This window comes from Falco rusticolus, chromosome 4 (assembly GCF_015220075.1).
Source record: "Falco rusticolus isolate bFalRus1 chromosome 4, bFalRus1.pri, whole genome shotgun sequence".
NCBI classification, from domain to species: domain Eukaryota; kingdom Metazoa; phylum Chordata; class Aves; order Falconiformes; family Falconidae; genus Falco; species Falco rusticolus.
Genome location: NC_051190.1, coordinates 59,261,167 through 59,275,400, shown reverse-complemented (window position 1 = coordinate 59,275,400; position 14,234 = coordinate 59,261,167). Strand labels below are relative to the sequence as shown.

At 48.1% G+C, this 14,234-nt stretch overlaps 1 long non-coding RNA gene across 1 annotated transcript; it reads left to right on the top strand.

Moving 5' to 3' along the window:
- The first annotated feature begins 1,121 nt into the window (after nt 1-1,121).
- LOC119147292 lies at nt 1,122-5,254 on the top strand. Its single transcript, XR_005103984.1, has 3 exons — nt 1,122-1,345; nt 4,419-4,565; nt 5,064-5,254. It is a non-coding gene; the product is annotated as an uncharacterized LOC119147292 (long non-coding RNA).
- Nucleotides 5,255-14,234: the final 8,980 nt, after the last annotated feature.

The window sequence follows — 14,234 nt, the reverse complement described above, 5'->3', positions numbered from 1 at the left end:
CAGCAGAAGAGCTCTCTTATGCAGAAAGTGTTTCTCTTAATTGCCACTCTGTAAACCCTCAGCGAGACAGAGCATCAGCATTGCAGCTTTACTCCTCTCTGCTGTAATAACCTCCTCATTTCATAAGTGCATAAGGCAGGATAATACATGTGGGTTTTGGTGTTTTGTTTTTATTTTTTTCCCCCTTTCATGTGTATCCGAAGTGTCCTTCATTTGGTAATGGCATTGCAGAAGATGTAGACAATAAGACGGCTATTCTTACAGCAATTAGAGGCAGAGCCTGATATAATCTTTGTGGGGTGGGGGAGTTCAGGCTGAGATTGCAGATCCAGCTTTCACAGCTGGCTTGTTTCTATTATCAGCTTATCTGAGCTCCCTTGCTCAAATTCTGAGTAAAACCTTTGCTTGACTGGCATCGGTGACAAAGCTCCCATTTGCTTCAATAAGGTCAAAATTTCAGCCACTTTTTTTTTTGTTTAATGCCATTACACATTTAATTTGAATAGATGAAGTTATGTTTTAAAGTGTTTGCAGCACAGGTACCTCAGCCACTTAAAGAAGTGTGTCAGTGGGCCTGAGAAAGGGTAACCTCATCATAAAACCTGATTGTGGCAAGGAATCCCATAGGAAACTTAGACATGGCTGGCACTCCCATATAGCAACAGCAGTAAAAGGGCATGTATGGAATAGTGAGGGGAGTCTAATCCTTGTGGTGAGATGTGGACAGGATCATGGGATGGAGAGATTTACTTAGAAGATGTTATGCTCCCGAAATGTTGGCAAGCACTCACTGAAAAGTACCAGGGAATTTTTGGACATCAAAGTGAAAAGTGAGTTTTGGCTGGAATAAATGCAAGAGAGTGGAGGTAAAATATAAAACAAATGCAAGGGAGGGAAGGTAAAATATAAAACCAGCCAGTCTCAGGAGGGGCTGGGGGGTAGGCACAGGGGGAGAGTGGGGCAAGAGCTTCCCCTGTGACCCCTTCACTCTGCTGGCATATGCAGAAAGTGGGAAGCGGATCTTCATAATGTTTTTCTAGCCATCTGCTGGGTTAAGAAGGGATTATTTCAGCCGAGCCTGGAGGCTGGTGTGGCAGGAGGACAGATGAGTGTGGTGATACCTTGCACTGTGGTCCTGTCAGCAGGGATGTGCTGCAGTGACACAAAGGCTGCATCCAACCCTTTCCCAAACATCAGGGCTTCTTCCAGGGAAAAAACCCAACAGACCCAGTGAAAACCAGAAAAGCTCTTTTGCACTTAAAAGCTGCTTTTTTTCTCCTTCCATCGAGAGCAGCGCAAAAAGCTGGGGAGGGCTGGTTTAACAAGACAAGGCAACGGGGGAGAGGTGAGCAGGGGCTGTGGAGGTGGGGGTGGCCTTATCAGGCACAAGTGGAGGTGTGGGGTGGGGTGAAGAGGCTGGGAATGTGCCCAGTCTTCTGCACCGGGTGATGGGAGGCTGGAGAGCCCAATGTGCGAGGCAGAGATAAATGCTGAAAAAACCCTTGAGTGTTAGTGTTAGGGATTTGAGCCTTCCTGTACTGCTGCAGGAGGAAAGGAATGTCTATTTGTGCTAAAGTGGTTTTACCGGGTGGGCTTTGACAAGGAGAATCAGTACTGCTTTCCACATCTGTGGGCACCAGTGCCTGGACTAGCCAGGAAGTGGTTAAGGATCCCCAGAAAACCAGGAGCAGAGGTACAAGCTGCACCCAGTTACCTAAATCCCAGCCCATAAACCCAAACCCAACCTTGTGCTCCACATCTCTGGATGCATTTTTCCAGATAGGAAGTCAGACAAATCCAGTTGCCATCCAGAGAGCTGGGGACAATCTTTGGACATCTCTCCAAGTCCCAGTCTGAAGAACCATAGCCCCTTCTCCATACCGGTACCAGATCTGGCCTTTGTCACAAGAAGCAGAGCAGCTCCTGGCAGGTTGACTGGCAGAGCAGTTGAAGAGCTGGCTGTGTGGGTTTTGCTGTGTTAAGCTTCACAAGCTCTTTAGTCCTGCAAATGTACCTTCTCTGGTTGAGACTCTGTTGGCTGGTGCACCCGAGATGTTGGCTCCTTAGTGAGGGAAGGAGGACTCGTTTTTTGTTGTTTCCAGGGGGACCTCTCTGAAGCCTCCACCAGCATGCCACTGTATGCAGCGATAGCCACCTCCACCCACGCGTGGTGGCCAGAGCTGGGGGCAGCCAGGGCTCTGCCCCAGGGACACCACTGGCATGAAGCCACAGCTGCAGCACCAACACCTGCACAAGCATGGGAAATGCTGCTGGCACAGCACGTTTGTGCCATAAAGAAATGCAAGGGGTGGGCAGCCAGTGTGGCCATGCAAAGCTGGAAGTGGTTCAGAGACAGCTGACTGGGTGTGTCTCCATTCACCTCTTAGTCCTGATCAGGGGGATGCTTTGGAAACCATAACCCACCTTGTCTCTGCTTACCACCCTGGTTCTCACCAAAGAGGGGACTTGGGGCATACGTGTGAAACACAACTTGGGCCACTTGCAAACGCCACGTTAAATCCTTGCGGTGTTGCGAAGAGAAGACCCGACCTGTGCAGCCAACGACTGTCCCGACGTGGCAGACTGAGGTTTGTCCCAAACCAAGGTTCACCTTGAAGCTTTTGTGTGCCTGAACAAATTAACAGCCTGCAAAAAGCAAAGACCACAAGTGACGCTGTGATCAGTTTTATCCAATTCTGATAAGAGCGCGTTTTGGTCTGCCACCTATGAGACACGAGAGACTCCAAAAGCCCAGGCAGACAAAGCAAAGTTTATCCCCCAGAAGAAGAAGAGGCTGTTGCAGCCTGACCAGCAGCTCCCCAGGGCGATGGAGGCAGGACTGTGCTCTGAACAGTGGCTCTGGCTTACCACGGCATCAAAACGTTAGGGTTGCAAAAAGTGACTTAATGTCCCCAAAGCCAAGCGATGTGTGGCTGGTGTTCTCTGGAGGTTTTTGATAGATGATTTTGATGAGCTAAAGCACCCACCTAGGAAATCACACCTTAAATCCACAGGGGCAGCTACTCATTTTTGTATGCCTCGCCCAAGATAACTTATAACCCACAACTCGGTGTCTCATCTGTCTCCTCCCTCCCTTCTCTTCTTTCTAGCTTCTTGCTCCTACATCAGTGCCATCCAAAAAAAACCTGAGGAAAAAAAGCCCAAAACAACTGCAAGAATTTTCCTGTCTTCCCTTCTTCTTCATCCTCATTTCTAGACATGGTGTCTTTTTAATACTTAATGGTTCTAATTGCCTAATTATCCATCTCACACAATCGTGATTCACAGCTCTAAAATGTTCTTTAGCTTCTGGATGAACATCTCATTCAATTGCTTTTATGGAAACCAAGATGAAGTTGTTTCGCTGGGAGGGAAGGATGGCCCAAAGCCAGAGCACTAGCTCCCTGTTCAAACAGCTGGATTTGCTGCAGTTTCTGTCCCTGTGGAGATGTCCCCCAGACCTCATGGGTCACATCTCTGTGTTCTGCCTCTGCAGGCTGGCAGAGGTGCAGAGGAAGGAAAGTTTGGGTGCAACAAGCAGGAGCTGAATTCAGCATCCCTTTGCCTCCTGGCAGAGCCTCACCTATCTGTGCAGCATTTTGGGGGTCTACTCGCTGTAGGGATGCACCACAGGCTGCTCAGGGCTTAAGGAGCAGAAAGGTCCCAGACAGAGTAATTCCAGAGGTGAAACAACACGAGAGCAGGCAGACCTGAGGTCTGGTATTCCTTTGCCTTCTCAATAAACTGGGTATCCAGCTAAATACCCAACGTTCCTCTTCAGAAGCTCTTGGGGGCTCCATTAGCCATTTGAGGGGCTTTTTACTCAATGTGTCTCAGCTTGTTTCAAGGTCTGAATCATGAGCTTCTGCACCATGGCAGCATGACAGGGTGAGTTAGTGTGGATCTTAGCCTGGTGCTTTTCCAAAAGCAGGAACGGTGTCCTAATATGTTTGGGGTTTTGGTTTTTTTTGTTTTGTTTTTTTCATTACTCCAAATGTTCCTGTCTTGAAGCAAATCCCTGCTTTGGGAAACAGGGTGTTAGCAGCACAAGCAGCAGCAGCCCCATGGGACTGGAAGTGTTGAGTAGAGCTCATTGCAGCAGGGACACCTCCCCAGGTAACCCAGATCAACTGAACTGTGAAACCAATATAATCCACCGGTCACGGAAGAGGTGTTTGCCTCTTTCCTTCTATGTGCTACTGAAGTTAGAGCTGTCAGAGGCATATACAGACAAGTGGCTGTTCACAGTACTTTGCAGAGTGAGAAAGTCATGAAGTTTAAAAGCAGACAACCTCCATATGTTTATATACCGTCTGAAAGCCTGGGAATTGCTAGTCTACATTTCTTGCAGTAGACTTTCCGTATTGATGTTTTCCTTGATAGCAGCTAGACTCAATGTATATGCATTGGATTTACAGAGCTTTTGCAGTAAAGAAGGTGCTGCAAATCCCTGGCTCAAAACAGTGGGGCTTGAAGTGTGCGGTAGAGGCTGATCATGGCACGAGCCACTAACCATGCTTCTTAAAGTGTGAGCAAGTGGTCGGTCCTGGGGAGACACATGGCAGGTGGGTTTGTTTTTCCATGTTTTCCATCCCCCTTCCAAGAATATTGTTACTTATAAGCTAAGTAAATTACAGCACAAATGCACCAACACCCTGCTTCGTGGCTTCTGCATGTGGGAACCAACCCATAAGCCTTGTAGCCTGGGAGTGCTCGGGAGACAAGCAATGTCCATGCCAGGGTATGACTGCACTTGGAGATAGGGCAACGGTCACAGGTACAAAATACAAGCAAGTTTAAAAAAGCTGGCCTCTGAGTAACAGAGAGATGCATTTGGATGGCCTGAAGATCCAGCAAGGATTTTCTAGGCAATGCCCATGCCTTAAAGCAGGCCAGTGTCCTGTGAAAATGCAGTGCTGGTGTGCAGACCTGCCTGTTCACCAGCATGTGCAGGGAGAGGAGGTTGCACAAGAAGCCTTTTGCTTCAACACTGGCATTTCTTTGTTCTGTGGGCACGCGCTCGATGATCTCTTGCATGCCCTAAATGTCTTCCACCTCTTCAGGGGGACCAGACACATTCACATTGTGGAACAGGAGAGCTCTGCTCTTGAACCAGCACTACTGATGCTTCTCCTCACTTTCTGTACCAGTGCCGAGCTCACCTGGTATGCACAGAGACAAGGCTGGATTTGGAGCTGGACCTCTTGCTGCCATATCCAGCACCTGATTACAAAAATGAGACCATCAGCTGCTCTGAAAGGTGAGTCAGCTCCAGAAAAATGACTTTTTATTTCCTTTTTAAATTTTATTTATGATAAAGCAGGGAGAAGACAGAGCTGGAGGGAGAGCCAGACAGCATAGCTGGGGAGCTATACTGCCCTGCACCACTAACAGGCATCAGAGTGGATGTGGCAACCCCCCCATAACCATGCGTTCTTGCTCCTGTGGAGCTTTGTAGAGGGATGAAGGCAGTGGGTTGATTGACATTGATAACATGCAGCTGTGGCCTTGCTTCAAACGCAGTGGGTTGATTGACATGGATGATGTGCAGCTGTAGGTCGTTCCCGCTAGGTGGTTAAATAGTCCTGAGGAGTGTGGGAGAGGGGCTTGGGTGGAGGAGTGGCCTGGAGAAGGAAGAAGAACCTGGATGTAGCAGAGAGAAGGAGCAAAATGGCCTGGCTTTTGGAGGATGGAGAAACAGCATGGACAGTAGAATTTGACCTATGGTAAAGCCTTGTTGCTGCCTGCTAGTTTTGCTTGTGTTGTGACAGCTGGTGCCTCGTGTGAGGCCAGCTGAGTTGGACTCAAATTGCAACAGAGCTTCACTGGTCCTGTTTGTGGAGCTTCACCAAGCACAGACCCTCCTCAGAAAGGGTCCTGCAGGATTAGGATAGCAATGGGATGTGTGTTATGGGAGAAGTCTGAACTACTGGTCTTCTGCAGAACACCAGGATATGTCTGTGCACAGGGCACTGACCCAGACACCTCTCCTGCAGCTCACCAGGCAGTGTGCATCAGCCCCATCGTTGCTAGTTGTGGCTGTGTGCTTGGGTTGGGGCCAGCTGGGCTGGGGGAGGTGGGGTATGAAGAAGGGCACACCATGCTCACAGAGTTTCAAGGAGGTTGGGGGGGCTGTGATACCGTTGCTGCAGGCTTTGGGGATGTGCAGGGCTGATCTGGGCAGCTCCCTGTGCTGTGCAAATGTAGAGCACACAGCTCCGTGGTATTAGTTTTATCAGAGCTATACCAAGAGGCCCTTTCCAGAGCACCTTTGTTTTTGATACTGTGTAAAAGCCCCCTGCCCAAGATGCACCTGCCATCCTAGAAGAAAATACCAGTTCGCAAAAGACTCAGGGAACACTTATACTGGGGGGGAAAAAAAAACCCCAACCCAAAACATTAAAGAGCTTTGCCACTGTGGAAATGATTTGTTACCTTACTAAGGGGGGGGAAAAAAAAAGCTTTCTGAAGTTGGTGCCTGAGCAGCACTTATATCTCAATTATCCTTGTGTTGTGTTGCTGTCCGTGAGATTATGAGCTAAGGTGTTTTACTTCTCTTCAGCACAAGTTTAAAAGTAATATTTATCTCTGGTCACGTCAGTTCAGTGGTGAACTCAGCAGCAAAGGTGATGCTTGCTGCCCTCGTGCTGGAGACTCTGCTAACGAGGCTGAGTGATTTATTCATTAAGGGCAGGGAAATCTGGAGCTTTATTTAAGAGGTCCTGGTGGGAAATTTGCATGAAAATTTCATGCTGTTTGTTCGCGGGAGCCCTGCCTGGCAGTGGGTGCCCTTCCCTCCCGTGCTGCCCTTCCCCTTACTGCAGGAAACGGCCCTGCTTTGCTTCAGCAAACCCTTTAATAGAAATACAATATGCAAAGGTTTTTTGTTTGTTTGGGTTGTTTTTGTTTTGATTTGCGGAAGTCATGGGACTGTTGTTTATTAAAAAAACAGGAGCTGGACTTTGGAGACCTGGGAAGCTTTTTGACAGCTTTTGCTGTGTTAAAACATCAGGATTTTGCTCTGGTATCATTAGAGATAAAAAAAGCCCCATCCTACAGACTTTGGAGATGCAGGAAGGACACTTCCCAGTTCTGGAGCAAAGGAGTGGACCAAGTTGGGCTTGCAGGTCTCTAATGCCTGGACATGAAAATAAATTTGAGTTTAATTTATGAAGTTTGGCTTCAGGTCCTCAAATAGGATTTGTGGAAGGTCTGGTCAAGCTTGTGTTTTATCTGACTTTGTCCTGCCTGCTTGACTAAAGGTATTGTAGGCATTAGCTGGGCTAAATCCCTCTCCTGGGGTACACTAACATCTATCTCAGATAATATCCTTGGTCTTGTTTCATGAACGATGTGAGGACCTCAAACCCATGCATGTACTTAGTCTCTGTGCTGAGCCTGTGACGGTTGCTGGCCCCTGGGGCTTCCCTTTCCCCCACACCCTGGCTGCCCCAGGAAGGAAAGCCAGGTGTATGGCCTGAACGGGTACTGGAACTCCACCAGTCGCAGGGAAGCCAAGGGAAGAGTTACACTGAGATGTCTCTGCGCAGGCATGCTTGTAGATGACTCAAAATCTACATCCAGGATTTCATGGAGGTGAGCAGCCATACGACTCTTCTCTAGACCCTCTGGATAGAGGACTTTGCCTCCTCTTTTGTCACCACTGGTGCCTCCCATGAAGCTGGACCATTCCATGGCTGTTGCCCTGTGGGTTGGGTGGATGGTGACACTGCTGTGGTGGTGTACCTGGATGGTGGCAGGACTGCCTCTGAGCACGAGGATGCTTCAGACACACTGGGTCAGGCTGTGTCTCTGCACTGCGACAACCTCTAGGTTTACTTTTGGAGGGGAGGGGAGATGAGGAGGGAGGGGTTTTATGCATCCTTATGTGATAGTGATGGCTGCAATCCCTGTGAGTGTGACTTCCCTGGGACTGTCCCCTTCCTCAGACCAGCAGCTGAGCAGTGGGTTGTAGATGTTTCCCACCAGCACCCCCCACCATGAAGCATGGCCCAATGTGAAGGAGCTGCACTTGCCTGTATCCAAAACTGCTCCAGAAATTTCTTTCAACAGCAGCAGATGTTCTCTGCAGCAGGAATAAAATTTTTCTGTAACATTTCAGTGACGGGGACCAGTCATGTCCTGTGTCAAACCTTTCCTAGATTTTTATCTATTTTAATGTTTTGAAGCTTGATTTCCTCCCTTGCCCCTGGAGGCCCTGCTCATTTGAGACATTTTCCCCTGTCCTCATTTCTGAAGGTCCTTTTCCACCTCTCAGACACTGTGTCCCTCCTCAGGGTGCTCCAGGCTTTCTCCTGCCTCTTCTCTCACAGGGACGGAGCCAGGTCAGGCTGCCCTGTACCCAGGGTTCCCACACTGCATCTTGCACTACAGAAGAGCCCTCCACTCCGAGCCCAGTGAGTGAGACTTGCTTTCCTTGTGTTTTGCCGTCAAGCTTTTCCATGTGGCTTATTTGTTGCCTCATATAGTTGAGCTCAGCCTTTCCTCTCGATAGGAAATCTCATCATCTCCTACTGGATGCCTCTTTTCCTGAAGCTTGCAAATACCTAATTATCCTTGAGATTTTCCTTTGCCAGTAGCAAATGACCACTGGATATATACCTTATCATGGGGGAGCACTGGCGAGATGCCATTTGCTCCGTCAAGCAACTTATTCTCATGTCCCCAGTTCTTTGCAGGAGGATGGCACAGGAGAGAAGTTACAGTTAAACTGATCTTTTTTTTTTTTTCTGCATGGGAAAAATGTGTTGGCCTGTAAAAACAACTAGCAAACTAGCACACGGTCATTGTGATTGAATTAGTCCAACCTGTAAACCTGGCTTTAAACAGAGAGGATGTGATACATGAACCCTAGTGAAGGGGGGAGCTGCAGTGTGGGCATGGACAGTGATGATATGCATGGGACCTGATGCCCATGCGCTAGCCACGGTGCCACCTGGTATTTGTAACCCTGACCTCACCCCACCAAGCAACTGGCCGCAATCTCTGGTCTTGTCTTCAGCACCCAAAAGCCATGGGGAGGGCGATGTGTCTTCAGGAGGGAAAGCCCAGGATGGCTTCAAATGGTGTTTCCTTGCTGGAGATGTGACTTGAACTGCTGGGCTTCATCGTTTAAGCAAGTTTGGCCTGTGTCCTGCATGGAGGGTAAATTTAGGAGTGCAGGCTCTTGGGATTGTTGATTTAATGACTGTTTTGGCAGCCCCTCAGAGTGAGATGCTGAAGCAGAGCAAAGGTTGTAAGGGACTACATGTAACCCCTCTGAACCCTGCCACAGAGCTGCCTGCAGCTCTCTCTGTGTGGGGTTCAAGGCTTTAGGCTATTTTTGAGGCAGAGGCAATTTTTCCTCTTGTTGTTGGTGCTCCCAGTGCTCCCCATGCTAGCCGCCCTGAAGCCAGGCTGAAACTCCCGAGTAAGTGATACCTTCTATAATTGCACCTTCAAAGCAGTTGACTGGCTCCTGCAATGAGCTCCTGAATAATTGAAGCAATATTTGTGGGTTTTGCACTGAAGTACTAACAGCTGTGGTATGTTTTGATATTTATGAAGCCCAATAAATTATGGATTAGTCAGTGCAGTGAGCCCAGCGTGATGCTTATTACTGCTGGAGTGCTGGAGCTGATGGTGTGCTATTCATCCTGTTTTACTTCCATTGTGTGGCTGAGTATGACTGGTGTCTATTACTGGACTTAATAGAGCTTGCTCACAGGTTTAAGTTCCAGCCCCCAAGAGCCGACTCTGTTTTAATTTGTTCTTCACTCTGCAGACTTTAGGAAGACATGCTGGGGCTATATTTCAGGGTCACAGGGCATCACATCGACTCACAGATGTGCAGATGATTGTTTCTGTGGTAATGGAGATGGGCACTAGCAGAATTAGCAGCAAGTCTTGGCATTAAACTGGAAATGATACAAAATCCAATCTTCTTTGCAAGCTGGTCCGTGGGTAAATATCATACGTCTTCTCTGGGATGCCTCATTCACTGTACAAACTTTTCTTCATAACTGCACCAGCACTTGTGAGATTAAACTCTTCACTCCGTTTTCTATTACCCAGGCAAATTTTGTTTCGCAGATGAAAATATTTTCACTTTGCAGATGATCCAGACATATTTCATATTTCTCCCCATTGGCACAAGCTGCCCACTGGGAAGGGATAAGAAGGGAGGAAATAACTGTTCGGAGCAGCAGATGGCATCCTACCCCTCGGAAGCTTCCCTGGCGCTGTAAAGTATAATAAATATATAATAGCAAGTGGCTGTGCTCTGCTTACAGCTGCAGTCAGCAATGTGGTAGAAAATTGAGGGGCTTGTTCATTTCTTAAAAGTCATTCCTTTGCAAATCTAATACTTTGTTCACTTTCCCTTGTGTCCTCTGGTGAAAAGAGATATCTGTAGCTGACCTGCTCAGCCAGATCCGCCTGGTGCACACAGGCCACCCAGCACCCATAGCGGGCGTCTGGTGTCGGCTGGATAAATTGTGCCCTAAAGTGCCTGTAAGTCTTCTGCCAAAAAAAGTTATGAAGGAAGCCTAGATTGGGTGTCTCAGCTGCAGAGATGTTAGGTGTGAGCATCTACCTTTCACTTCATGAAACCAACAGACGCTTGTCCAGCAAAAACTGTGGCACTGTAACTTTTTCTTAAAAGCATCCTGGTACAGGACTTTCCAGAGCAGGTAACCCAAAGGCTCCGCAGGCAAAGGGAGCCTCTGCATCCAACGGAATGCCTCAGACAGGGATTTCTTCCTCTTTACTTTCTTTTCTGAAGGCGCTGAGTGAGGAAGAAGATTTTGTCTTTCAAATCCTGATGCAGGAAAGGGCAGTGCTTTTCCAACTGTTATTTGTCGAGCTGGAGTTGCAGATTTTTCCAAGGAAGTTTGGGGCTGAGTTTTTGGCTGCTGTTGCTCTGTTGCATGGCAGATTTAGTCTGCCACTAGAGGCAAGTGAGAAAAGTTTCTCCCATCCCAACTTCTTCGTAAATTGTAATTATAAGAATCATCATGGCAAAATCAAAAGTCTACTGGATCACAGAGAAATTCTACACAGTTAGTGAGGTTTGAATCTAATGTTTCCAGGCCTTTTACAGTCAAGAAATGCCTCTTCAAAAAGAACGGCCGCCCACCATGCAGGCTTGACAAGGATGAAAAATACTGATGTAACACCAGCTCTGGTTTCCACTCAAAGCTGGGACGTTGTTTGCTCCTTTCCCCTACCACACCATCATCATCATCAGATGGCGAACACCTTATTGCTGGCTCCAGTGTTGATAGCCCAGAAGTTTCTATTCCTGTTACAGCACCAGACCCTCTCTGGCTTTCAGTGCAATTCTTTGCACTGCTGAAGTGGTTGCTGCTCGCATTGCCACTGCTGATTTCCTCAGTGACCATTAACTTTCATGAACATAAGTTGCAGGATAACATTGCAGGCATGGCTGGCAGCTTTTGGGTGAGAACATGCCCTTTTTGGCTCCCCTCCCCGCCCCCCCTCAGCATCATCATGAGTGCAGTGCTTCTTGCTCCTGGCAGCTCTGAGGGTGCAGGCTGAGATGAGCAGCTCAGGGCCTCTGCCTCAGGGGACCAGCTGGAAGCCAGATCTCGGCTGTTTTCACATCACTTTGATTTCTAGACTCTTAAAGATTTCCCACTGAGGCTTGCTAGCTACTAAATTTAAGCTTACTAGTGCTAGGCTTGCTTTTCTCGCCTGCCTTTTGTGGATCTCCTAGTGCACACACCGAAAATGTCTCAGGTGGAGGGTCTCTGTTTTTCACAGGAATAACCCTAACATGCCAGGGGAGGGACTGCACCTCAGGGTAGGCTCTTTCATCTCTGGGCTCCCCTCTGTCTTTTCCCCTTCCTCTGCAGCACTTTGTAATAGGTGGTAAACTTTTGGGGGCATGCCAGACTCATGCGATGGCTACACTGCCTCGTGTGTACCCTGCCTCACACGGTGGCTACGTTGCTTTGATGAAGGAGCCAAGTACAGGTAAAACAGCCTGAATTTCCCGAATTTCCTGCTTTCTGTGCATCCAAATGTGAATTTACAGGGAAAAAAAGTTGGTCAGAAACTGTCGCAAAGGACTGCCCAGCTGGGCTCCTGAGTCTCTGCACCCTTTTCCCGTGGTGTTTCAGAGCAGAACGCGGAGCAAAGGATTTTCCTTGTTCATGTTTTGCTCTGTATTTGTTTTTTTCCATGTGAAGGATTTACCCCACTTGGAGGTGCCCCTAGATGAGGTGATGGGGAGCAGGTTCTCAGGAGCTTGTGCAGGCTGGTTACCAATGCTCACTACAAATTACATGTCAATTCGAGTTACTGGAAATGCTCAGCACAAACTACATTTCAGGACACTGATAACAGCTGTTGCAAAGACAGTGTAAGGCCTGGGTACCTTTTCCAGCAAGGATGAGAGCATTCACATCAGCTCAAAGAGGTGTTTGTTGCTTTAAAATGACCCAAAAGCTACATTTATAACGAAGGAAGGAAAAAAACCTGGAGGGTACCTTGTTATTCCACAAGAATACTGGAACATGGTTTACTTTTGTGCTTTCCTGGGGCCTTGTTCCATCTATATTTGCTTTTTACTCTTTTCTCTCGATCATGGAAATGGACATTTTGATTAAAGCTGTTATCCCAGTGAGGAGGTAGAATGTAGCTTCATTTAATGTGAGGCTTTTAATGAATGTCTTGAAGGGGAAAAAAAAATAATCCATTTTACAAAGGTTTTCTAAATCTTCCTTCACAGCTGCTGGCAATACAACTGCTGTAGCAGAAATTGTTGCTTACAAAGGACATTGATTATTGTGGCTAAATATATGACCCAAGACCACTCTGGGAGGATGGTCTTGCACTTGGCAGCGGGATGGGGAGAAGCTGGTTCCCCCATCCTGGGGCAGGACCAAGGCTGGTGGCTTGGAGACCTGCCCCAGCTGCCTTGCACCAGGAGAAACCTCTCCCACTGGTCCCTGTCCTCAAAGGTCCCTCCACTTTCCCTCTGTGCCCTTTGGAGATGATTGGCCAGGGTGATCCCAGCTGAGGGCACTCAGAAAAAGGGTGTCCTCAGCCCTTCATTTCTTGAGCTGCAGTGGAAAAGCCAGGCAGTGTTTTCAGGTTGTTCCAATCGCAACAATAAGCCGCAGACAGTGGTTGGGTTTTGGGGCTTGTTTTGGAAATAAGAACTCTAGTTCTTATATAAACACCTGGGTCCCACACTGGGATGTTTTAAGAAAAGTGACAGGGTCACATCGATGTTGTGACATTGAGACAGTTGAAGATTTGCCTCTGTTAACAAAGTTGTTGGCAGATGCTCCTGGAGGGCAGGTTCACGGTTTACCCAGTTTTCCTGCCATGCAGACTAGACATATCCTACTTTCCCCTTGGCTCTGGAGCTGAATTAGGTGGAGAATTCCAAAAAGGAGGGAAGACCAAAGCTTTATTTCCATGTAGCTGCTTGCTCGGTGGCTTGTGTCACCGTGGAGGTGAGCTCCTGGCACCTACTGTGGGTAATAGGTGATGTCCTGCTCAGGGCTATATCAAACAGATGGATTCTTCCAACAGCAGAAGTATAGTGCCCTACCTGCCTGCTGCAGTGGGCAGCGGGAGGGTAATGTGGGACCCTGCATGACTTTGAACACCACAACTGGACACGCTGGTTGGCTACAGGCCTCTCTACGCTCATCCTGTCCTCTGTCAAAACCGGAATGCCACGGTATGGTCTCCTACCCTTCCCAACCACCCACTCCCTTCCCTCTGAGGGCTTCCTGGTCCTGCACCCACCATCGGTTTGGAAAGGCAGATGGAGGGCCAGCTGGGCGGTGGCTGATGTGACAGGGAGGACAAATAATTCACCTTTGGGGATCTTCCCTTCTTTATTCCCTCACTGCCGAAGAATGACCACCATGCAAAGCACTCAGGCCAGGCGTGAATTAGCTATTAGAATAAAGACTTTATTTTGGCTATGTCTAATTGGGAGGGCTCACCACACAGCTTTTGTATTTGTCTGCTCCTGGTTTCCAATGGGGTGCTGGGTTTGCTTTCAGACTGTAATCACGCTGGATGGGGGAAGACAGAAAGATGAAGTGGAAAGAGGAGACAGGTCTTAGCAAGTGCCCTTAGCTCTGCTCAGAGCCTCCAGCTTGAAGCTTAAGTTGGGAGAACAAAATAGAATATAAACAAACAGCTGGCTCAGTAAGAGGCAGTGACTAAGGAACTGGCAACTGAGACCT